Source organism: Ambystoma mexicanum, chromosome 14 (genome assembly GCF_040938575.1).
Source record: "Ambystoma mexicanum isolate Mex_15411 chromosome 14, UKY_AmexF1_1, whole genome shotgun sequence".
Lineage (NCBI taxonomy): Eukaryota > Metazoa > Chordata > Amphibia > Caudata > Ambystomatidae > Ambystoma > Ambystoma mexicanum.
In genome coordinates this window covers 409359851-409386192 of record NC_090940.1, presented here as the reverse complement: position 1 = coordinate 409386192, position 26342 = coordinate 409359851, and positions in this window count along the sequence as shown.

Sequence of the window (26342 nt, the reverse complement as noted above, 5' to 3'; positions counted from 1 at the left end):
TTTAATCTTGAATATACAACCTGGATATTTAACCCTCCAACAAGTAGATCAAATCTCTTGGACATGGGAAACATTAAACTGTGTCTCTGTGTTCATTTTAATATCATGTACCTCTTTAGTACTTGAATTACCATGAATTTATGCTAACACCTACCATCTAGGCATCCCTTTTCATTATTTCAAAGGGTAATAGTGGATTGTCTATACTTGCCAGCCACATCAAGGGTGTGTGAACCTTCTGAACAGTATCTTTTATGCCAGTATGGGTGTCAGAGATATTTGCTAATTTGCCCTGGTCAGCTTTCTTGTCGCCATGGAGGGTAGTGGACGCACACGAGATATTCTTCTTGCGGGTGGTGTTAAATTCAATTTATAATAGACCTCTTCCATCATCTATGTCATAGTTGGAAGCTGTAGTATTATATGTGGAAGTGGACACATGGGAATCTTATTTACATGGGATTTTTGTAAATTAAATAATTGAAAGCAAGTAGAGTATATGGGAAGGGAGCTCCACCTCTACAGCTCTCTCTATCTCTCCAACCGTCTCTTCTTTTCTTGTGCCATGTCCCTCACTCTCACAGGCTTCAACGTTGTGTCATCAGGTTCCATGCCACAGTGTGTACTACGCATGCTACACATCCCCTTTTTTCACAACAATGCTCTTTCCAACCTATTGAGTGTACTCATTTAGGTAACCTGGTCTTTGGTAACTCCTTCCAAACCGCGATTTAGTAGAAGACAAATCTGTAGTACCAGACAATGAATCACCACAAACTCTTTCCTTTCTCTCCTCAGGTTTTACTCTCATAACTCTATGCAAGTTTCACACCGTTCCATCCTTTGTCTTTACAACATACCTGAACACTTCCAAAACTTTGATGGGTTTCGAGCATTGACAGCCATCACCCCTCAACATTGATGGCACTTTAGTCCTGACCCAATCTCCTATCCTCACGGGGGAATGCTTCACAAATCTCCTGTTATCATACAAGACTTTGTTACACATTTTTTTACGCCTGATGTTTCCTTCCACACATTCCAATCTTACACCCATACCAGTTACCTCACCCATCCAACCCGGAAAGAGCTTTGTAATACCCTTCCTTCCTCTGCTGAGCTCAAATGGTGAGACCCCAGTCTTACTGTGTGGTGAGAACCTGTGTGCAATCATTGTATTTCTTACCACACTCTTCCAATCTCTCCCATTAGACCATGCCCACCTGATAGCTCCCTTAATTATCCTTTTATACCTTTCCACAAGACCGTTGGTCTGTGGGTGGTATATAGCACTGTTTTTTTGTAAAATGGCCCTTTCCTCGCAATACTTCTCCATATCTCTTGACTTAAATTGTGGCCCATCACCTGTGAGAATCTCTCCTGGATAACCTTCACATTCACCCAAATCCTCCAAGAACTCAGTCATTCTTTTGGTAGTCATATGTGGTGTCATCATCACCTCTGCCCATCTCACTAAAACATCCACTACAACCACACAATACGTCTGAACCCCTTCACTCCACTCCAGGCCAATCACATCAATAGCTATTTTCTCCCATGGACTCCCAGGGATGTCTGTGAGAGCCACGCGACATTTCTCCCCCACACACACTTTATCACTCTTTGTGCAAAGGATACATTCTCTGACAATTTTCTCTATCTGACTGTCCCATGCCGGCCACCAGTAGTTGTTCCTTATTCTTCGTTTGCTCTTTACTATTGCCTGATGTGCTTCATGTCCTAGTCTCACTATCTTTTCTTTTAGTTCCTCAGGTGGAACCAATGTGGCTCCTCTCATAACGATGCCATCCAAAACGCATAGTTCTTCTTTGATATTCCAAAAACCTTCACTCCTGCCTTCTGCACAGCTTCTTTGTCCAGTCTTCCTTCGATCAATTCATTAATAACAATTTTTAATTTGACATCTTTTTCACCTGCCTTTAGCCACTCCTGTTTTGATATTGAATATTCCACTATTTCACAAATTTCATCCTGCGCCACTCCTTCCTTCTCTCTTTCTACCTTCGTAATCATTCGTGATAGATAGCCTGCAGCATCATTTCTTACTCCTGGAATGTATTGGAAAGTAAAAATCAAATTTCTGCAGTCTGGACACGCATCTTCTTATCCTTCCAGAAACCTAGTCCAAATCCTTTGTGGAAAACACCTCACTCAAAGGCCTGTGATCTGTGTGTGGTTCAAAAATGGTACCCCATATGAAGCTTCTAAATCTGTCCATAGCCCATCTAATAACTAGAGCTTCCTTTTCAATTGTTGCATAAGCCTTCTCTGAACCTTTCAACACCGAGAGGCAAAAGCTATCACAACCACTTTCCCTTCTTTGACCTGCGTTTGAATAGCACCTAGTTTCACTTTGCTCGCATCTGTGGTAATTATAGTATGTCGACCTCTTTGATAGTTAGATAAGTATATTAACTCATCCTCACATTGGTCATTCCACTGAAATGTCCCATTTATCTTTAATATACTTCTCAGGGCACTTGTATGGTCAGTGAATCCTCTCACAAAGTTAGAATAGTAATCTGCCATTCCTAACATTTTCTAACATGCTCTTTACAATTTGGAGTACTCATGTGTTCTATTGTATCAATTAAAACTTTATTGGGAGAGATCCCCCTTCAGAAATTACATGACCCAAATATTCAATCTCCAACTGTTCATCTTCGACTTCTCCTTACTGAGGGTCATTCCCAAATCATTTAGTCGCTTGAGCACTCTGTCTAGTCTTCTGTCATGTTCTTCCTTGTTCTCAGTATATACCAACACATCATCTTGAAAGAAATCACACCCTCTTCTCCTTGTCATGGCCACAGGCCCCAGAACACAAAAACCACACCATCTAGTGATGGGGGCAATGGGTCACTTGACTCACTTATGTCCCTTTGGGACCTATAAACACAAGGGCCCTGGCTGGACTCAGTCCTGGCGCCTTTGGCACCAGGCTCATATAGAGATGTGAGCAGGAACAGTTTATTTCAGTGCGGGAGTGCTTTTACTTCATTTCAGTGCAGGAGTGCTTTTATTTTACAAGAACATTCCAGGAGCTGAAAGCCTTTAATCCAGAGAACATCCTCATGTGCTGACTCATCGGGTGTGGCTCCCTAGGCCTGGTCTTCATGTGCAGACTCATCGGGTGTGGCAAGGTTTGGCAGGCAGACTGAACCTGGTGGGCGTAGCTTCAGAAGCTCAGCTATATAAGCTGCTCCATCCTTAAGGCCGGTGCTTCGCGTTACTGTGCACTCGGGTGCAATGTGACGCTCACCGCCGCTTGGACCAGTTTACTTACCTTTGAAACCAGGCGTTCTCCTGCATACTCACCTCCAGAAAACTGGTGCTTCATCGCTTCATCTGCAGACTCATCTCCTGACATCCAGTGATCTTGATCCCGACGCCGCAGCATTGTACTCCGCATACACAAACCCTGCGCTCCCCCTAGTTAACAACTCACCAGCTACTGTACTGCTGCAGCTTTGTTCCTCATTCCCTCCGAATGTCGCCTCTAGCTCAACATATTCTGCCGGGCCGGCAACATCACCTGCAAGGGAAGAAAGCAAAAGAGCAAACATCAAAAGTGGAACGGACAGCAATACAAGACAACAAACTTTACAATACAACAAAATCAGAAGAGGAAAGACAAAGGCAAACAGGAACACTTACCTGCAGGTAAGTGCAGCAGGACGGAGTGTTCGCCAAAACTAATCAGCAGGTGAGCTTTCCAGGGACAGCGCATCCCACGGGTACCACGGTTTGGGAGAAGGGGTCTGGAAGGGGATCAGGCGCACAAGCTGGCATACTCACGGCCTCTATTCTCCACGCAGGAGCAGTACCAAGCAGCATCACCTATTACCATCAGTCACCACATAAGCGCATAGGGCGAAGTCGGACCCGAGCGACCTCACCCCCATGAGGGCTGAAACCTGCCCCAACGCCTCTGCAGAGACCAGGTGAGCGTAACACTCCTTCAAATAATCTGTACAATATCTTTTGAAAAATGGAAGCTGCAGATATAAGGCCAAACGGCATTCATTTATAATGAAACAGCCCCTCTGGTGTTATGAATGCTGTTAGATGTCTTGATGCCTTATGCAGTTTGATCTGATGATACGCCGCAGTGAGATGAAGTGTTGAAAACACAGTCGCTGGTCCCATTGTTAATATAAATTCATGTATATTAGGTAGTGGATGTCTTTCTGGAATAACACATTTGTTGAGTTGCCTGAGGTCTACACAAACTCTGACCTTCTCCATGTTTTGCTCACTACTAGTAGTGGTGAAACCGATTCAGATGCATCAATGCTCTCTATAATTCCTTGCTCCACTAACTTTCACAGTTCTTTCTTCACTTCATATCTCATTGACGATGGAACATTCCTGAGCTTCTGACCAACTGGTTTACTGCCTTCTCTCAGTAATATGAGATGTGTGAAACCACTCAGACAACCTATTTCATCTCTGAACACTTGGACCATGAAAACGGATTCTTTGGCATTTGGGTCTACCCTCAATTTTAAGTGTTTCTGATGTATCCAACTCAGGAGTGGGGAGGCTCCTTTCTTCGATACATACAGGTGCATTTCTGCTTCTCTTCCTTTGAAGTTGAAGGTCGCCTTAAACCACCCAATTAGGTCAGTTTTCCCGCCTCTGTATGCTCTTGGATTAATATCCACCTCATGTAGATACTTGGGTCCAATTTCTTTCCACACAGCTTCTGGAATGAGCGTATAATTGGCTCCAGAGTCAGCCATTGTCACTATTGGGGCACCATTTACAAGCACAACAGTCTTGGGGCTGTCAACTTCTCCTCTCTGTTGTCACTGTTCCATCTCCTTCTCACATTTTGACCCTCAATTGCAGCAATCAAGTCATTGCTAATGGGCTGAGGTGTGCCAATAAGACAGTTCTTTTTACAGACATCTCTTTTACTCTTCCTTCTAGTGTTCTTACGCTCTCTGTGTGTTCCACTTCTTCTACCAAGTGTAAAACCGTCTCAAGTGGTGGATTGTCTTCTTCCCACAATCTTTCTCTCACTTTGCTGCTACTGCACTCTAGCATACATTAATCTCTGAGTCTCTCATCCAACTGTTGGTTAAAGTTGCATGTTCTTGCTAGTTTTCTTAAAGCTGTGATGTATTGTTCTTTCCAAATGTATATCTTTCTAAGATTGTACTTACTTTTTTTTCATACAATGTTTCACAATGTTTCACAGTCGAGCAGTGTAAGCGGAAAATATACTGCGAAGCAATAGGAACAGAAAGCAATGAGTAGTGGTTAGAAAACAAAATGGCGATTCTTGTTACATCAAAATGGCCGTTCATTGGCAAACTCGAAAACCTGTATTTTGTCATATCGGGCATGAGACGGTTGGCCCACGGCCACCAAAATGCGTTTGCGGTCTCAAAGTAGAGATATCTGTATTTCTAGACTGACAAACCCTCCTTTGGCCGTATGCCAAACATCTCATCTATTTATTGAAACCTCCTCTAGTGATGATGAATCTGAAGTACTTATGTCTGAGTCTTGCATGCTATCGTGGACATCATTGTCTTCATCAATATCTATTGCCATCAACTCTTTTACTGCTCGCATCTCATTTGGGTCTGGGCTAGTTCAATCATGAGGTTGTTTTTTCTTTGTTATCATATGCATGCATCCTTCTGTACATCCCTCAGTTACCTGAGCGCAAACTATGGGTAAACAATTTATACAACAACAGCATGTTAGGAATATTCCAAACACCACTACTAATATTGAGATCAACTTCCATCCCCAAGATCGTAGTATTCCCCAAAACCAAGATCCTATTCCCCAGCTCCCTTCTCCAGTAGGGAGTTCAAAGCTTAGAACGTGCATTTTCTTTATTGCTTCAAAGATCGTGGGGGAATAGTCATCGACATAAACGCAACATGCTGATCCCACTATTTTGCAAATTCCCCCAGGATCAACCAGGATCACATCGAGAGCCATTCTATTTTGCAACGTCATTAACCTGATTCCTCTTTCTTCCAACGTCATGTTAAATAATATATCTGTTGTTGTGTTTATTGTATTCTTTAGGATTCTGGACAGTTGCCTTATATTATAGGAGTTCACTATCTGTCCTAAGAATGGAATGAATGATTTCGCTACATCAGTTGCTATTGAAACACCTTTGTCAGTCCTTTTGACTCTAGTTTTGGATAATCTGGCCATGGCTGCTGTTTCTAAGAGGAATACTCCTGGGAACAGTAGCCCTAGGTAACATGTACCTCCCGAGTTTCTGGGCAACCAAGGGTAGGCTTTCTCTCCACATATAAAATAAACTGGATCACCTACGAATACTGGTTCTATTTCCCATCTTAGTACCACTGTATTCATACAACCAGTATATGTTCTGACTGAAAAAGAGCCTTTCTTTTTTAGACAGAAAGGGACAGTTCTTGGGCTATAATTCACTGTGTAAAATGGGGGAATTGCATCTTTCTCCCCTTCTGTTCTTACACGAAACGTCATTACAGATGTTTTTTCTGGTGGGGACAATCTATTCGTCTATTTTGTCGTGTTATCTTTCGTGTACTTTTCCTCGTGGGCTCTGGGGCTATTACTTGTGCTTTATGGAAAATGGAACAACCCACAGGCTTCATTATTATCTCCTCAAACTCATTCATGTTGGTTCTGTCTAATTGACCCGCATTACTCTCATTCCATTTCCCATAGAACATTGCACCTAAAGATGCACTACATGCAGAACTTAATGGTAATGGCTGCACATACCACCCTATTCCTTTCCCGGCATGCTGTGGTAAAGGGGCACATAACCAGCAGTTTGTTTTCTTCAGGATTGCATGTGTCATGTTCATTATCAGCAGTAAGGTGTTATTTCCAAAACCTTCCCTGTGTTTTTCTTCCATTGGGGGTAGAGTATAAGTGATCACCTGAACCGGGCTTTCAGTAGTGGATATATTAATTATTGGTAAAAACATTTCTAATGGGCGTATTGTTTCCACCCACCATAATATTAGGGCTGTCGATATTGGTGCTACCACGCTCAAAAAGCACATTATTATCGTTAGTACCAGCATACAATTTGTTTTACCATACGTTTTTCTTAAACTTATACAGGGTAATTCATAGAATTTCGCAGAAAAGTGTCGCAAGCGGCTGGCGCAGATTGTCCGCGTGCGATTGCCTGCGCCAGGCACGTGCGCTAAAACCGATTTCCGCGCACAGCGTATTCATGGATTTCAGGCTCCCAAACCAGCCGTGGCGCAGAGTATTGCAGCGACCCTGCAGCAGCGCCAGTAACGCCCCCAAGAACGCCCTCGCGCAAGGAAAAGCCATCAAAATCGCTAAATCATCGCAAAGGGCTGCGCTAACCCTGGACCAGTCTACAGGGCTGCCAAACAAGGAACGCAAAGCGGGTAACGTGCATATCAGGGGTACGCGTGAAGTCATACACGCGATTAGCCAGGGTACGTGTACTACAGGGGTACGCGGGAAGTACTACACGCGGTTGGGCAGGGTACGTGTATTACAGGGGTGTGCGGGAAGTTCTACACGCGATTCGGCTGGGTACGTGTATTACAGGGGTGCGCGGTAATTCTCACATGCGATTTGGCCAGGTACGTGTATTACAGGGGTGCGCGGGAATTATCACACGCGATTTGGCCTGGTACGTGTATTACAGGGGTGCGTGGGAAGTTCTACACGCAATTGGCCAGGGTACGTGTATTACAGGGGTGCGCGGGAATTCTCACATGCGATTTGGCCAGGTACGTGTATTACAGGGGTGTGCAGGAAGTTGTACACACGATTCGGCTGGGTACGTGTATTACAGGGGTGCGCGGGAATAATCACACGCGATTTGGCCTGGTACGTGTATTACAGGGGTGCGTGGGAAGTTCTACACGCGATTGGCCAGGGTACGTGAATAACAGGGGTGCGCAGGAATTATCACACGCGATTTGGCTTGCTACGTGTATTACAGGGGTGCGTGGGAAGTACTACACGCGATTGGCCAGGGTATGTGTATTACAGGGGTGTGCGGGAAGTTCTACACGCGATTCGGCTGGGTACGTGTATTACAAGGGTGCGCGGGAATTCTCACATGCGATTTGGCCAGGTACGTGTATTACAGGGGTGCGCGGGAATTATCACACGCGATTTGGCCAGGTACGTGTATTACAGGGGTGTGCGGGAATTATCACACGCAATTAGGCTGGGTGGGTCCTCACAGGTGTTCCCTGTACACCCTCCACGGCACCTGCAGGCAGCCCACAAAACAGGGGACTACCCTGCACACCTGCTCATGTCCCCCTGCACCCCCACCCCCCAGCAGTGCAGGGGCACCCTCCACCAGGCCCCCACCCATGTCTCCCACCACCCCCACCCCCCAGCAGTGCAGGGGCACCCTCCACCAGGCCCCCACCCATGTCCCCTATCACCCCCACCCCCCAGCAGTGCACGGGCACCCTCCACCAGGCCCCCACCCATGTCCCCTATCACCCCCACCCCCCAGCCACCAGGGGCACCCTCCACCAGGCCCCCACCCATGTCCCCTATCACCCCCACCCCCAGCAGTGCAGGGGCACCCTCCACCAGGCCCCCACCCATGTCCCCTATCACCCCCACCCCCCAGCCACCAGGGGCACCCTCCACCAGGCCCCCACCCATGTCCCCTATCACCCCCACCCCCCAGCCACCAGGGGCACCCTCCACCAGGCCCCCACCCATGTCCCCTATCACCCCCACCCCCCAGCAGTGCAGGGGCACCCTCCACCAGGCCCCCACCCATGTCCCCTATCACCCCCACCCCCCAGCCACCAGGGGCACCCTCCACCAGGCCCCCACCCATGTCCCCTATCACCCCCACCCCCCAGCAGTGCAGGGGCACCCTCCACCAGGCCCCCACCCATGTCCCCTATCACCCCCACCCCCCCGCCACCAGGGGCACCCTCCACCAGGCCCCAACCCATGTCCCCTACCACCCCCACCCCCCAGCAGTGCAGGGGCACCCTCCACCAGGCCCCCACCCATGTCCCCTATCACCCCCACCCCCCAGCCACCAGGGGCACCCTCCACCAGGCCCCCACCCATGTCTCCCAACACCCCCACCCCCCAGCAGTGCAGGGGCACCCTCCACCAGGCCCCCACTCATGTCTCCCACCACCCCCACACCCCAGCCACCAGGGGCACCCTCCACCAGGCCCCCACCCATGTCCCCTATCACCCCCACCCCCCAGCAGTGCAGGGGCACCCTCCACCAGGCCCCCACCCATGTCCCCTATCACCCCCACCCCCTAGCCACCAGGGGCACCCTCCACCAGGCCCCCACTCATGTCCCCTATCACCCCCACCCCCCAGCAGTGCAGGGGCAGCAGGCAGTCAGGCAGCAGCAGGTGGGAGCGTGCTCGGGGCTCTGGGGCAGTAGTTCGGCCTTCCGGGCAGGAGCGTGGTATTCCGTGTGCGTAGGCGTGGCCAGCTTGGTACGGAGTGATTTTGCACGTGAAAATCCTGCACGTCAGCGTGAAAACCGAGGAAAGGCCCTCAGCGCGTAAGCGCGTCTGTGACGTGACCCGCATGGGTGTTTCCCACACAGCACGTGATGACAGAGCACACGTGGAAAGACTGCACGTCAGAGTGTAATTGCGTGTGATTGGTGGAAATGGCCCTACACGCAGAAGTGACAAAGCTTGTAATTGGTGGAAATGGCCCTACACGCAGAAGTGACAAAGCGTGTAATTGGTGGAAATGTCCCTACACGCAGAAGTGACAAAGCGTGTAATTGGTGGAAATGGCCCTAGCGCGTACACGCCGCGTAAGTGACGCTGGACGTGTGGCCCTGTATAAAAGGTATGTGTAGAACACGTTTTCCTTGTACGTGCTTTTCATGGAGAGCGAGTGGGTGAATTCTGTACTTCTTGTCGTTTCACACGCGATTTACTTCACGGCGTTTCAAGTTCGTATTCCCTGTTACCTCTGACAGCTTTTTCTCTTTTTTCGCTTTTACTGGTTTACCTGGGCCTGTTCCCTCAAACAGTGTTCCCTTCTACTGTTGTCCTGTCTCCTCAGACAGTGTACAAATCTTCTTTTGGCGGGGGTGTTGCCAACCAAACGTGCTCCTTTTACACGCTCGTTTACCAGGCAGACGGTGAGTCACGCACGTATCTAACATCTGTGCTTGCCCCGTGTGTAGCCTACCCCTTCAGAGGTCATTCTAGGCTGCGTGTGACACGCATACGTTCATTCTTGTGTTACTGGGTGCCACAGCGTAGTGCAGGTTTTTCTTTCTGCACACGTGGTCTAGGAGGGGTTGCGTGCACGTCATCTCCCTTTTTTGGGGCTCCTGTGCGTAGCGTGACCCGTCATCTTTCCCCAGGGGTTACAATCAGCCTTGCAAGAGCACTAGGGTACAATTACCATCTGGTACCCAACCCCTTTGAGCCCCAATTGCCCAGGACAATAGTTTACAGCCACTCCCATACGCACATTTACATCAGTGCCATGGCTGGGAGGCGAGGATTCCGTAAGGGTGGCAAAGGTGGAAGAGCCACAAGTGGTGGCCGTGGTGGATCCGGTAGAGGACGTGGTCGTTACTTGCAGGGTGAGCCTGTCCCCCCATGTGTGGAGGACCAGTCAAGGGCACCCATAATCCCCCCCCTCCCGTTGAGGCTGATGTGGCTGACACCATCCATGCTCAGCCCTTGTTGGACCAGCCCATTGTGGCACCAGATCTGGCTGACTCCATGGCTGACTTCCAGGTCAGCAGGCCTATGACACGTGCGCTGGTGCGCGTTGATGTCACCATGCCACGTGCATCTGGGCCAGCAAGGTCATCTGCTGCACCAAGGAGGCAGGGCGGAGAGGCTGCAGGGGCAGCTGCGGCTCCATCCACCCCAGCCCTCCCACACCCAGCCAGGACAGTGTCGGTCCTAGTCCATGCTGCTGACATTCCCCCTGACACCATCACACTAGAGCCAATGCCTGCACCAACTCCCATGCTGAGTGTGCAATCCCACACTCCTGATACAGAGTCCACCAGGGCTCCTGCCCCTAGTGTCCAGAGCGGCGCAGGACACTCAGGATCACCACCACCTTCCAAGCGGAAGAGGAAGAGTGCTCGTCCGGCACAGGCTGATGCCCCAGACACGGCTACACAGTCCGGCCCATCCAGGAAGCCCAGCTTCACGGATGACGAACTGAATGCACTTGTCGAGTATGTGTCCGGACATGACAACGAGATGGTCATTGTTGCAGGATCCAAGACCACACCTGCACAACGCCAGGCACACTGGCAGACCGTTGCGGACATCGTAAGTGCCCTTGGAATCGTGAGGCGCACAGCCAATGATTGCTATAAGCGCTGGAATGACCTAAAGCGCAGGGCAAAGAGTAAGCTGGCCTCAAGTCATGCCGCAACTCTAGTGACTGGAGGTGGGTCTCCAGTAGTAGACATGGAACTCACTCCACATGAGTCAGTCGCTGGGACCTACGTCACGGAGGAACAGATCCAAGGCGTGGGAGATCTGGCTGATTACGAGGCATTGTCCGGTGAGTGCACATGCATGTGTGTGTCATCCATGTGCATGGTGTGTGTGTGAGGGCTTCTGTTTGTGTGCCAGGTGAGAGTGTGTGCGCCTGAGTCGTATGGGTCAGCCATGTGCTTCATGCAATACTTCCTGCGCAGCTGCATTTGGCCATAGCAGTATCCCTTCTGCCAACAGTAGACATCTAGCCCAACTGCACACCAGTTGCCCTTGAAGTGTCACCTTGCCACAACATAGTTGCTTATTTTTCACAGTTCATTCAGTCAGTTTGTTTGCATTCCACCACTTTCACTAGGCATGTCGCTGTCCACTAGTCACATGTCTGACATGGCTATGGTAAAGTGGAGTGACTTTGTTACCTGGATATCATTTGTACACACATGTCCCTGTGCAATTGGACCATTTCAGACTGGCAGCTCCAGGTGAAAAATCTGACCTGTTAGAATTAGAAAAGCGATTACATGCGGGAACTGGACTGAATGAATAGGTGCTGCCCTCCTCTCCATCTTCACTCAATAGCAATGGTACATGCCATCTGTGTGATGGCATGTGTGTATCACCTGGCAATCACAGGCCAATGTGTGATGCCACTGCCAGGCAGCATGCAGAAAATGTGTTCATCTTCCATCTTGGTGTCATCAGTGTGTGCCATTTGCCTGCACTTCATACGCAGTGAGGGTGCATGCATGGGAGGGTTTCAGTCATGTGGGACATGTGTCAATCAAGTACTGGTTCTCTTGCTTCTCAGCCCTCATTGTGTGCCATGGTGCTAATGCCTGTTTCCATTTCTTTGTTTTCATGTCTTTGCAGGGGAAGACGCACCAGATACTGCTGGGGTTGTGGAGATGGTGCAGACCCAGGAGGGGTCCGAGGGCCGACCAACCACCAGTGAGGGACGTGGTGTGGTGGTGGGGGAGAACCCACAAGTGCTGCAGGTCGTGCTCTCAAGGGGTGTCTCTGGCTGCACCTCCCCCGAGCTGTACTCAGGTGTTGATTCGGATGAGACCTACCTGCCGTCGCAGGTGAGTGTTCCAGGGAGGGATTCTGTTCTGTCTCACCCACCTGCACCAGGGTCAGAACCCTCCATGGGGATGTCAGTGTTGGCAGCTACGCCTTTGGTGGTTACGGATGCAGGGTCACACTCCGCGACATCTGATCCTGTTCCTGGGCCAGCAGATCAGAGGGGGAATGCAGTCCTGCAGCCTCAGGCAGTGCCGGCACAGCAAGGCGCAGTTCGCCTTTCCCCAGACAGGTGTGGTGCCCGCCGACGTGGTGGCCGTATGCCACCCGGCAATACCGCATGGGAACAATCCATTTACTGTATGGCAACCCAATAGGCTGCATCATCCGAGATGATGGCTCAGGCCATGGATAGGGTGGCCACTTCCATTGTCCCCCCAGAAAGGCTGATGGAGCGACTAGAGCAGGCAACCGACTCCATCTGCCAGTCACACAGGGAGGACATGTTGGGGTCCAACAGGGACAGGCGGGCGGCACTGGCGACTCTGCAGGAGGCCATCTCCATTGAGTCCCAGGGCCACAGGGAAGCCCTGAGGCAGGAGCTCCTTCACCTCAGGACGACTCTTGTTGAGCTTGAGGCTTCAACACACCAAAGGACAGAACAGCAGCTGGAGCGTCTCACCCGTACGCTCTCAGCTGAGATGCAAGCAACGAGGGCGGAGGTCCGGGCATCCCGTGAGTTGTTGCATGGGGACCTCCGCACACTCATCCTCCAGAACCAGACCTACCACACCCGCATGCTTGCAGCCATGGAGGAGCAGACTAGGGCCTTGCATGGGCTGCCTCCCATAGTGCAACCACCTCCGGATGCAGCTGCACAGGGTGATAATAGCGACAGCAGTGATACTCCCACAACAGGGTAGCCGTGTGGGCCATGAGCCCATGGAGGTGTTTTATCTTCCCAGGATCCACGCAGGTGGGTTCTGGTGTGCATCCTGTCCTCGGACCTCCTGGGTGGCCTCCCCAACCCCCCGGGCCCATCAATGGCCATTTTTGATTGTTTCTTATTTTTATTTTTATTTCTTTTATTCCCAATTTTTTTGGGACTATTTGTTGGCTTCCGTGGTTACTGTGGGCATACGCTGCATTGTGGCTGGGCACATGCAGGCTTGTAATGTATTTGGTTCAGATGCTTGGGTTTGAGTCACACACACCCCTCCTGCTTCCCGTTTCCATGGGCTTGCAAAGGGTGTGCCCAAGTGACAGTGAATTACACAGTGACGTTGGACTCCCATGAGCTGTGTGGGCAGTCTGTAGTCAATACTGTGTATACATTCCTAGTGCATATTGCTGTTGTGTTGTACACTGCATGTTGCATTGATGTGTAACTCTTCTTCTGTGTCTACCTCCCAATTTGCAGGTCCCTTCCTCATGTCTACACAAGGACCTCTAGTCTGGAGATGGGGTCCATGTTGGCAGCAGTGCACCTACAACTCTACATGGCGCCAACACTGCACAGTTGGTAGTGGTGGGAGTGCAGGCATTTCCAGGTGGTGAGACTACTAATATGTAACATTTGTGATGTCATGTTAATGGTACTACGTGCTCAAGTATGTTGTTGGTCCGGCATTGCTGTGAGCATTTCAGGTGTTGCAGGTTTCTAATAGGGACACTGTACATAGTTTACCTGCAATTAGCATGACATGGCACGGTGTGTCGTGTGGCGGTGCTGGGGTTGGGTTGGCTGACATGGCACTGTCCTCTTGTTGCATTTTGCAAGTGGGTATTCATTTTAGCTGCTTGAATGTGTAACTTCACAAAACTGCATTGGTGGTGTCTGTGTGGGTAGGGATGCACACATTGTGACACTTCCAGGTGAACAATCTCAGGCTGATATGGTATTCACGGTTCATTCTCCAGACATTCAGGATCAGTGTCAGGTTGAGTCATCATTGATTGTCAGATGGAATGTGCCAGGGCAGTGTGCACTCCACAGGGGTGTGATTTCTATGTGAAGTAATTAGCCACTAGCTGTGTACGGGCTGGCTCCCCCCGTGCCCTTTCCCCTCCCATGCGCAGCGGCTGTGCATGTGGTTGGGGATGTGGGGCCACCACCATGTCCACGGCCAGGCCCCGGCGTGTTGCAACGTTGTGCAGGACACATGCTGCCACTATGATCCTGCACACTACTGGGGGAGCGTATAACAGCTGCCCGCCAGAACGGTCAAGGGAGCGAAAGCGTGACTTTAGCACTCCGAATGTGCGCTCCACTATGCCCCGGGTCGTAATGTGGGCTGTGTTATATCTTACCTCGGGTGGCGTGGTGGGGTTCCGAATTGGCGTCATCATGTGGGGGCTGAGAGGGTAGGCACTGTCCCCTGTGGAGGTGGTGATTGGTATCATTGGTGGGGTTGTGACCTTGCTCAGTATCCAACATGCATGCATGTGCAGTGGCATACATACTCACCAAGCAGCCATGTATCGCCATGCCGCCCAGCTTCTAGGTCCCGGCTTAGGGTGGACATTCGGTAAATGAAGCTGTCGTGGGTGGAGCCGGGATAGTTGGCATATACTGAGGTGATGATTCCCTTGGCATTACATGCTACCTGCACGTTGATGGAATGCCAGTGCTTGCGGTTCCTATAGATGTGCTCAGATGCCCTGGGGGGACGTAGAGCCACATGGGTGCAGTCGATGGCACCTAGCACTTTGGGGAATCGTGCCACACCGTAAAAATCCAGGGCGGCAGCATGCCTTTCTGCAGGTGTTCTGGGCAGGTATATGTGCCTGCGGACTGATGGGCGTGCAGTCATGATGTTCAAGACCTGGTGTAGGCAGCGTGACTGGGTGGCCTGTGACACCCCACCCACTATGGCACTTGTCCGCTGAAATGATCCAGTGGCTAAGAAGTGCAGTACATTGAGGACCTTCTCCAGGGGGCTGAGTGCTTGGGAGCACAGGGTGGGTGATGTGAGGTCATCCTCCCACTCACTCACCAGGTCCAGTATAATGTGTGGTGGAAACCTGTACCTCCCATACACCTGGTCATCAGGCATCCCGAAAAGGCTGGTTCTGGGTGTGAATATTCTGGCCCTGACTATCCTCCTCCTCCTCCTTTGGTAGCCCACTGCCACTGCTGCTAGGAACGGTATGTTCATCCTGGCGTCTGAGCTTGTTATTGTTAAAGTGAGCAAATTTATGCTTTGCGCGTGTTCTAGGCGAGCGTGTGACCCGCGCACCCCTGGAATCCAGTTCCCAGTCCAATAGCGTGTGGAAATTCACACGCACCACGGGATACAGGTTCGCTGACGTACTTGCGTGTGTAAGTGCCCGCGCACCCATGAAATACACGTACATAGGCCAATCGCGTGTACGCGCACTTTTGTCCAATTACACGCGATGACACTCTGACGTGCAGTATTTCCACATGTGCCCCGTCATCACGTGCTGAGTGGGGAACACCCGTGCGGGTCACGTCACAGACGCGCTTACGCGCTGAGGGACTCTGGTCCAATAGAATCGCGTATGCGTGCTGACGCGCTTACGCGCTAAGGGCCTTTCCTCGGATTTCACGCTGACGTGCAGGATTTTTAAGTGCCAAATCACTCCGTATCAAGCTGGCCACGCGAAAACACACCGAAGACCACGCTCCTGCCCAGAAGGCCGAGTTACTGCCCCCCAGTGCCCCGAGCAGCCTCCCACGTGCCATCTGCTGCTGCCTGCCTGCCTGCCTGCCTGCTGCCACCGTGCCCTGCCATTTGGTGCCTGCACATCAGCCATCTGCAGGGGTCCAGTTGCTGTGTCCACCCCTGCTGGAACTGAAGACTCCCGACTGGGATTACATCGCTCCACAGCCCAGCCCCAGGACCCAGTTGCCCACCCACACCTGCCTCTGGGGTTGCCATGTCGGGCACTTCCACATCTGGCACCAGTGGCAACCCCAGGCCAGAGGGGCAGAGGGGCACCAGCTTCACTGACACCGAAGTTGGTGTCCTGGTGGAGCATGTCCTGGGGCAGTATGATGCCCTCTTTGAATCGTCCCGCGCCAGCAAGGAAGGATGGGAGAGGATCTGGGCCGACTGTGTGGTTGCCATCAACGCGGAGGGGGTGGCAACCCGCGACGTCCTGAAGATCAAGAAGCGCTGGGAGGACTTGAGGTCCAGGACCCTTGTGAAGGCCCGGCGCCTCGTGGAGGGGGGCCGGGGCCGCATGAGTTCCATCCAGATGAGGGTCCTGGAACGCGTACGCCCAGCGCTCCACGCCCAGATCCTTGAGAGGGAGGCCCGTCTGGAGTTGATCGGTAAGTGTCCAAGCATTACTGTGTGAGACAGAGCATGTTGCGGTGTGCTGGTTCTATGATACTTGCCTGTATGTGTGCCATAGGCCATGTATGCATGTATGTGTGCAGGGACATCATGGTAATGCATGTGCGACCAGTGATGTGTGACCCACATGGTTGTTGCATGTGTTCAAATGCCGCATGGGGAGCCCTATGCAGATTTTGAGCATGAGAGCATGCCAGTCTCTGTACCTGGACATGGGTGGGGGTGAGGGATGGGTGCTGATGCCAGGTACATATATGGTAGCCATGTCTGTGTGCCTGACCTGCGTGTCTGTGACTTGTGCATGCCATGGATGCATGACACATGTGTGTGACAATGCACAGATTCAGTGAAGCAGCCAAATTACCCTTGTATCCGCTGTGTTTGGTGTGTTTGGGGCCAGATGGATGTGACTGAGGTGAAGTGTGTGCATGTGATAGGCATGAGCCATGATGCATGTGAGTTACATATCATTGAATGTTTCAAGAGTCCATTGGACATGCATGGAAATGTCCAGGGCATGCACCATGCCTGTTACTGTGTGTGTTTTGCCTGGACTGACCCATGTGTTGTGGAGGGACATGATGGAAGTGTACTTTGACAGTGGTGCTCATCTGCTATTGCTTCCTGTCTAGGGGACCATTGTACAGTGCCCTGATGCTTGTGTTCTTTGTCTCCCTCTACGCAGCGGCTAGTGAAGAAGAGGGCGGAGACGGCGCTGTGGAGCAAGGCGGCGGGGATGCCCCCACGGCTGCAGCGGAAGGGGTGGGTGAGCCCCCACAGGGGCCTGCTACGTTGGGAGACGGTGAGGAGCCATCCAGGTTGGTGGTTTGCACAGAGGAGGAGGAGGCCGCCACTGGGGCACACATGGGGCCTGGTGGGGGCATCCCTGCTGGTGCAAGTGGTGCAGTCCAGGGCCAGGGGCAGGAGGCAGCACAGGTCACCGTGGAGGGGCCTGTGCATGTCGCTGTCTCTGACCCTGTGAGTGCACCACCATGCACCAGCAGGGATGCCCCGTCCCAGGCCCGTCCGCAGGTAGAGGGGATGTCCATGTCACCTGACTCCCCTCCACCTGCGGACGTGGGAACCCCTGGCCGTATGGAGAAGGTCCTGATTGGGGTCGCGATGCGCACGGCTGTGATTCGTGATGCCGTGCGTGCTTCCCGGGAGGACGATGCACGTCATCACAAAGTGCACCGTGCCGACGTGGCCCAACATGTTCGGGGGTTTTCTGCATGTGTTGTCCAATCTGGCGGCCCTCTCCTCCTCTGTGCAGGCTATACACCAGTCGTTCTCCTTGCCGTCTTCCGGCCCAGATGCCACCAGGGCCCCCTGTGAACCTGCCCCGACCAATGCAGCCAGCTCGGTGGGGATCCCATCCCTGCCACAGTTGGGAGTCGGAGGTCCAGCAGGGGTGGACAACACAGCAACTGGACCCCAGCAGGTGGAAGATGTGACAGCATCATCAGGCAGGGCACGTGCACGACGGCGTCGGTGGTTTCCATCAGCCTGGATGCCGTCGTGCTGGCAGAGGCAGTGGCGTCGGAGGAAGCAGCAGGCTCGACGTGGGAGGCATCATGGCTCGGGGCCTTCAAGATCAGAGGGGCAGGCATCGGCCGGAGGGCAGGGCAACCCTGGGATGGTGGTGTCTTCCGTGTGGGAGCAGTTGGTCCAGCGGATAGGTGCGGAGCGGCAGCGGGCGGAAGAGGAGCGGCTCACCATGGTCAGGGCGGAGTTCTCCATGCGTCGGGCGTTGAGGCGGGCTGAGTGCCTCGAGGAAGCTCGCAGGGAGTTTGAGCTGGACATGGGGTTATCCCTGCGAGACCTCGGGGCCAGGACAGAGTCCCGCCTCCAGGACATCGACATGGAGTTCGATGATGCCCTGGCCAGCAACATCACCGAGTGAGCCGCAGGACTTGCCCGCTGCCTTTGTATATAGTTATTTAGTTAGTTAGTGTTAGGTTTCCTTTATTAATTTTTGTTTTTTTGGACCGCTCGGACAATGGCCACTTTTTTGTATATATTATTTTCATTAGGTAGTAGTAGGTTTCATTTATGGTGTTGGGCTCATGGACCCTGGAATTTTCGTGTATATAGTTTGCTTTTTGAAGAAACATTTTTTTTATTAATTATTGTGTTCACCATGAGGAAATGGTTTTTCATTATTTTACTTCCACATGATTTTGCTTTGGTCAACATTTGTTTTTGGATTACTTTGTTTTTTTTATTTTTACATTTGTTCTCGGACATGGACCATTTATTTTGTTATCCCCATTGTTGTATGTTTGATTTTTTTACTTAATTTTCATCTTTAATACATGTTCTTTTTAACTTTCACTTGTGGTATTTTCTCATTGGTTTCATACATGTCATGATATGGGTTTTGACATTGACTTGCACCCATTGTGTATGTGTGTGTGACGGACATGTGTTCATTTACAGACTTGCCATTGGGGTTGTATCATGTAATTGCATTCACTATGTGGGTGGATGCAATCCTTGCCTGGGTGTTTGTGCTGGGTATGCTGCCCATTACTGCCATGATTGAGTATCGTCAGGACCTGGGGGCAGGGGGACATGTGTGGGTGCCTGGTGGAGGCTGTCCCTGCACTGCTGGGGGGTGGGGGTGGTGGGAGACATGAGTGGGGGCCTGGTGGAGGGTGACCCTGCACTGCTGGGGTGTGGGGGTGGTGGGAGACATGAGTGGGGGCCTGGTGGAGGGTGCCCCTGGTGGCTGGGGGGGTGGGGGTGGTGGGTGACATGAGTGGGGGCCTGGTGGAGGCTGCCCCTGCACTGCTGGGGTGTGGGGGTGGTGGGAGACATGAGTGGGGGCCTGGTGGAGGGTGACCCTGGTGGCTGGGGGGTGGGGGTGGTGGGTGACATGAGTGGGGGCCTGGTGGAGGGTGACCCTGGTGGCTGGGGGGTGGGGGTGGTGGGAGACATGGGTGGGGGCCTGGTGGAGGGTGACCCTGGTGGCTGGGGGGTGGGGGTGGTGGGTGACATGAGTGGGGGCCTGGTGGAGGGTGACCCTGGTGGCTGGGGGGTGGGGGTGGTGGGAGACATGGGTGGGGGCCTGGTGGAGGGTGACCCTGGTGGCTGGGGGGTGGGGGTGGTGGGTGACATGAGTGGGGGCCTGGTGGAGGGTGACCCTGGTGGCTGGGGGGTAGGGGTGGTGGGAGACTTGAGTTGGACATGGGTGGGGGCCTGCTGGCAGGTGCCCCACAGTGCTGGGGGGTGGGGGTGGTGGGGGACATGAGTTGGACATGGGTGGGGGCCTGCTGGCAGGTGCCCCACAGTGCTGGGGGGTGGGGGTGCAAGGGGACATGAGTTGGTGTTCATTAGATCAAGGAGACATGTGCCTTTGCTGGGGGGCATGCCCATGTTGGGTGGGCTGCCTGCGGGACATGACCAGGGATGCAGGGTAGTCCCCTGTGGTGTGGGCTGCCTGCAGGGGCCATGGAGGGTGTACAGGGTACACCTGGGAGGACCCACACTGTCAAATCACATGTGGGACTCCCCGGCACCCCTGAAATACACGTACCGTGCAGAAATCGCGTGTAAAACTTCCCGCGCACCCCTGAAATACACGCGCCCAGGCTATTCGCGTGTGGAACTTCCCGCGCACCCCTGAAATACACGCGCCCAGGCTATTCGCGTGTAAAACTTCCCGCGCACCCCTGAAATACACGCGCCCAGGCTATTCGCGTGTGGAACTTCCCGCACACCCCTGAAATACACGCGCCCAGGCTATTCGCGTGTGGAACTTCCCGCGCACCCCTCATATACACGCGCCCAGGCTATTCGAGTGTGGAACTTCCCGCGCACCCCTGGAATACACGTAGCCCGCTCCCCCAGGCCCGATCGCGTGAGGAACTTCACGCGAACCCCTGTAATACACGTAGCCCGCTCCCCCAGGCCTGATCGCGTGTGAAACTTCACGCGAACCCCTGAAATACACGCACCCAGGCTATTCGCGTGTGGAACTTCCCGCGCACCCCTGAAATACACGCGCCCAGGCTATTCGCGTGTGGAACTTCCCGCGCACCCCTGAAATACACGCGCCCAGGCTATTCGCGTGTGGAACTTCCCGCGCACCCCTCAAATACACGCGCCCATGCTATTCGCGTGTGGAACTTCCCGCGCACCCCTGGAATACACGTAGCCTGCTCCCCCAGGCCCGATCGCGTGAGGAACTTCACGCGAACCCCTGTAATACACGTAGCCCGCTCCCCCAGGCCCGATCGCGTGTGAAACTTCACGCGAACCCCTGAAATACACGTAGCACGCTCCCCAGGCCCGATCGCGTGAGGAACTTCACGCGAACCCCTGTAATACACGTAGCCCGCTCCCCCAGGCCCGATCGCGTGTGAAACTTCACGCGAACCGCTGAAATACACGCACCCAGGCTATTCGCGTGTGGAACTCCCCGCGCACCCCTGAAATACGCGTAGCCCGCTCCCCCAGGCCCGATCGCGTGAATAACTTCACGCGAACCCCTGTGATGCACGTACCCTGCAAATCGCGTGTGAGACTTCCCGCGCACCCCGGTATACACGCACACATATTTTTTGTCAGCGGGTGTCCGTGTTTGTGGGTACCCCTTTGCACGTCATTTTTCCTGGAGGGCCACAGTATGGGACATTCATCATGGCAGTATATAGGTGCTATTTGTTGTCGCACCTTTTGGCGCACATTTCTTACAGCCGCAGAGACGCTACCGCCTGCTTTCTTGTGGCGGTCATGTTTGTGCCTGTGCGCTGGTTTGAGCGTGTGCTTTTTTCCCCTATTCTATTCCATGAATACGTGTTGTAGGCGAGCGTGTGGGCGTTCCGCGCACTTGTGCCCTGTACTTCCCCCGTGACGCCCACGTTTTGGCAAGTTGTTCCCCATTCCGAGTGTTACGCCCGTGTTCCGCCTACTTTTGTTGCGTGCGCCGCGCTATGTGCGAATTTCGCTGTGGCCTGTGCGATTTTTGCTGTGACCTGGCGCACGCTGTTAGATGGCCTGTGCGCCAACGTGCGCCGCGCACTTTTTTATCGCACATCCGCTGGTTTTCTCGCGCACGGCCTTCCATGAATCGACGTGCGCTGCTTTTCGTGCGATTTTCGCACTTGCACTGCGATTTTCGGTATTCCAGTGCGATTCGCACGTTTTTGCCCACTTGCGCCGCGCTAATTATTCCATGAATCGGCCTCTTAGTCTTTATAACTGACTCATTCTCAGCGGTGGTGGTGCAGGAGGAGGCTGGAACCGGTCCCGGCATGTTTCTCGTCGTCCTTCTTCTTTTTTATCACAGTTCGTTGTGGATATCTTTCTTCGTCGCGCTTGCTCTGATGTTAATAAGTTCAATGGAATTGTCACAGTTCAGTTCTGCCTGTCCTTTTTAGCAAGGATTCGATTATTCGTTTTTAGGCGAGATCGCTTGTCCCCTCTTTTACTGCTCAGAGGACCTTTGATCAGTTATCCTATCGCCTTAGTATCATGTGCGCCCAGCTTGTCCGCTCTGGTTCAGGACACATGTACTGTTAATCGGTTATCTCACTTGCCATAGTGCCATGTGCGCCCAGTTTGTCCGTTCTGGTTCAGGACACATGTACTTTTTATGATTGCACCGAGGAGCCGCGAGGCTTGAATTGTCCGACTTGCACAATTCTCATGCTTCTCTCCTCTACACCTCTGGTTCCTTCTCTGTCCATGAGCTGAACCAGAGGTTGACATAAACACCAAAAAGACTGCAGATCACTTTGTCTCCCGAGGCCGCAGGTTGTATGGCCTTGCTCCTGGTATCGTATGATCCGTGAACAGTGCCGGTGCAATTTCAGATTCAGGCTTGAAGTCAGCCTGTGGCGCTACTGCAGGTGCTGGTGTGCGCCGCGCCAATGATGCAGATCCGTTCTTTGGCGTGCTGGCAAGTGCTGGTGGGTGCCAAAGGGGTACACAATTTGGTTTTGCTGGTATCTGCAAGGCAGATTTCGCGTCGGTCAGCAGTGATGTCGATTTTGCTGGGCAACGTTGGGGCACTCTTTGCTCTTCCCCCTCTTTGGCAATCGTCTCAGGCTTTGTTTCGAGTTTCACTTCTCGTTTTGGCAGATTAGGTGGCTGCTTACTGGCAAAAGTTTCTTTCTTTTCTGGGACCGCTGTCTCTTTCCGGTCATCAGTGTCAGGCAAGTCTTTTAGTGCAGTTGGAATCTTCTTGGCATGGGTGGCATGGATCCACGACTTCCTTCCATCCACCCGTATTGCCGTCTGCGTCGCCAAAAGTACTTGATGGGGCTCGCGCCACCTGGGTGCTAATGATGACTTTCTTTCAAAGTTTTTTAGCAGCACCCAGTCTCCTGACTCCAGCGCGTGCCCAGGACCGGTGTATCTCACTGGTAATGCCTCCTGCACCTGCTGATGAATCAAATGCAATTTCTGCATTAAAAGGCCACAATAAGTACTCAGCACAGGATGTTCTATCTCACTAAGTCGTTTTGGCTGAGGTGCGCACCAAACATTTGCCGGCCTCCCCATTACGATTTCCTACGGGGAGAGCCCAGTTTTAGCCTGTACAGACGTACGCATGCATAATAGTGCTATTGGTAATGCATCCACCCAACTCAACTTGCTTCTCGCACAAATCTTGCTAATCTTTGATTTAAGAATCCCATTGTGCCTCTCGACAAGACCGGCAGAACTCGGATTCCTTGAACTATGGAATCTCTTATCAATCTGGAGACCAGCACATATCTGTAATACCACTGCACCCACAAAATGCGGTCCATTATCAGACAACAGGACTCGGGGCAAGCCAAATCTGGAAAAGTACTCCTTCAACATTACTTTTGCCGTACTCATTGCTGTGCAGTCCTTCAAAGGATATGCCTCCACCCACTTACTGAATGCACAGATCACCACCAAGACGTATTTTAAGTTTTGGCACCTCTCCATCTCTATGAAGTCAAAATGAATTACCTCAAATGGCATGGAGGGCGGCCAAAACTGCCTGTTGGAGTCACTGTTCCCTTTCCTACATTGGGTTGTAAACACGTGATACAGTTCTGCACCAACCTCTCTGCATTCTTTTTTATGTTTACATTCTGCCATACTGTAGAAAGGTGCTGTATTATTTTCTTGGCACAGATATGCGTAGGGCTGTGGGCCACTGTGACCATTGCAGTCACATACGAATTTGGCAACATCCAGTTTCTAGTTCCTTTGTTCACCCACCAACCCTCCAGATCCAACTCAGCAGATCCCTCTGCCCATCCCTGTATTTCATCGGCCGTAGCCTCGGCCTGCATTTCTTTGACAGTCGCAACTCCAACTTCTATCATACAGGGTACTTCCTCTGTCTGAACTGTCATAATCTTGGTACTCAAATCAGTGGCAGTTTGTTTCGCAATTCTGTCTGCAAACGCATTTCCCTCTCCTACTTTGCATGTTACTTTTTTATGTGCCTCGCATTTCACTATTGCTGGGCGCTTTGGAAACGTGAGTGCAGACAGCAATCGTACAATCAAAGGGCCATGTTGAATTCTGGCACCATGTGATGTCAGAAACCCTCTCTCAGCCCAGAGTCGACCAAAGTTATGAACCACTCCAAAAGCATACTGACTATCAGTATATATATTCACATTCAAATTTTCAGAAATCTCGCAGGCTCTGGTCAATGCTATTATTTCCGCGGCTTGTGCTGAATTATAGGGGATTCTTTTACTTTCTACAACACTCTCTAGGGTAGCGATAGCGTATGCGGCAGTTGTCGTGCCATCTGGTAATTTAAAACATGAGCCTTCACAAAATAACTCTCCATCCGGGTCTTTCTGTGGAATATCACTTAAATCAACTCTTCCCTTGGTTTCTTCCTCAGAGACCATTAAGCAATCGTGGGGGGTGATTCATTCTTCACAATTTCTTTTAAGGTCAGTGGCATTAATTCTGCAGGATTCAAAATGCTACACCTCATAATTTGGATATGGGGCGCGAACAAGATAATCTCATATTTTGTCAATCTAGCAGAGGTGAGGTGTTGTGTCTGTGTCCTATTTAATTGAACGTCTATGGCATGTGGCACCATCAGAATGAAAGTGTGCCCCAATACCATCCCTTCCGTTTGTTTCACTGACGCAGCAGCCGCCGCTACAGATCGCAAACATCGTGGTAGTGCGCGCGCTACAGGGTCCAGCGCAGAAGAGAAATAGCCGCACGGCCTATTTCTTCCACCTTGTTCCTGTGTCAAAACCGCCAATGCACATCCTTCACTTTCACACACAAATAGTCTAAAAATGTTTTCATAGTTCGGCGTACCCAAAACTGGAGCCGAGCATAATCCAGTTTTCAATCCATCAAATGCTTTCTGGCATTCCTCATCCCACTGCAAAGGCATAACCGCATCCTTTCTAGTTAAATTCACTAATGGTTTCACAATGAACGCAAAATTACCAATCCATTGTCGGCAATATGAAGCCATGCCTATTATGGCTCTAACTCCTTTTTGTGTCTTTGGAATAGGCATACAAGAAATACTTTCTATGCGTTCTGGCGTTAGTCTTCTCCCTCCTTTCGAAAGTAGGTAGCCCAAATAAGCCAGCACCTTTCGATTATACTGAAATTTCTTCAAACAAGCTTTATGGCCATGTGCCGCTAGGTGTGACAGTAGTAATACAGTGCTTTCATTACAAATCTCCTCTGTGTCTGCAGCTAGCAATAGATCGTCTATATATTGCAAAAGTACACAACCCATGGGTAATTCCAGCATGTCTAGCTGTTCTTTTAATGCTCTACTGTAAATACTTGGACTTTCCGTGTAACCGTGCGGAATCCGTGTAAATGTAAATGATCGTTCTCCTAATGTGAACGCGAACAAATATCTACTGTCCTTGTCCACTGGAATACTAAAGAATGCATTTTTCAAATCTACTACTCTAAAATATTCTGCTGAAACTGGTATCATTGTCAATATTGTAGTGACGTCTGGCACTAGAAGAAATTGCGGATCTACTACCTTATTCAATGCGTGTAGATCAATTATGAAACGGTATGGTACCTCATTACCTCCTTTTTTATAAACCAGAAGAATCGGGCTGTTGCATGTACTGCCTGTGATTTCCTCGATTACCCCTGATTTCACCAAATCAGTAACAATACTCTTCAATCCTTTCTCACCTTCAACCGAAATTTTGTATTTGGGTATTCGCGGTAGGGTAACATCTTCTTTCAAAATAATCTTTATTGGCTCTATCTTTAAACATCCCACATCGTTGTCCTGCATTGCCCATAGACAGGTTGGTACTTTACTTAGTTCCCCTGGTAATGCGTCAGACATGAATTCTGACACAGGGGCATCATGTGGCCATATCGTTAGAAACACTCCGTCTGCCGTGCAATGCATAACAGAACCTAGTTTTTTCAACAAATTTAATCCCAACAAATTTTCTCCACAATTTTCTGTTAGAAGGAAAGGACAATGTTCAGTAAATGCTCCTATGGTAACTGGGACTGGTTTGGACACTGGGTTTATGACTGGTGTACCTGC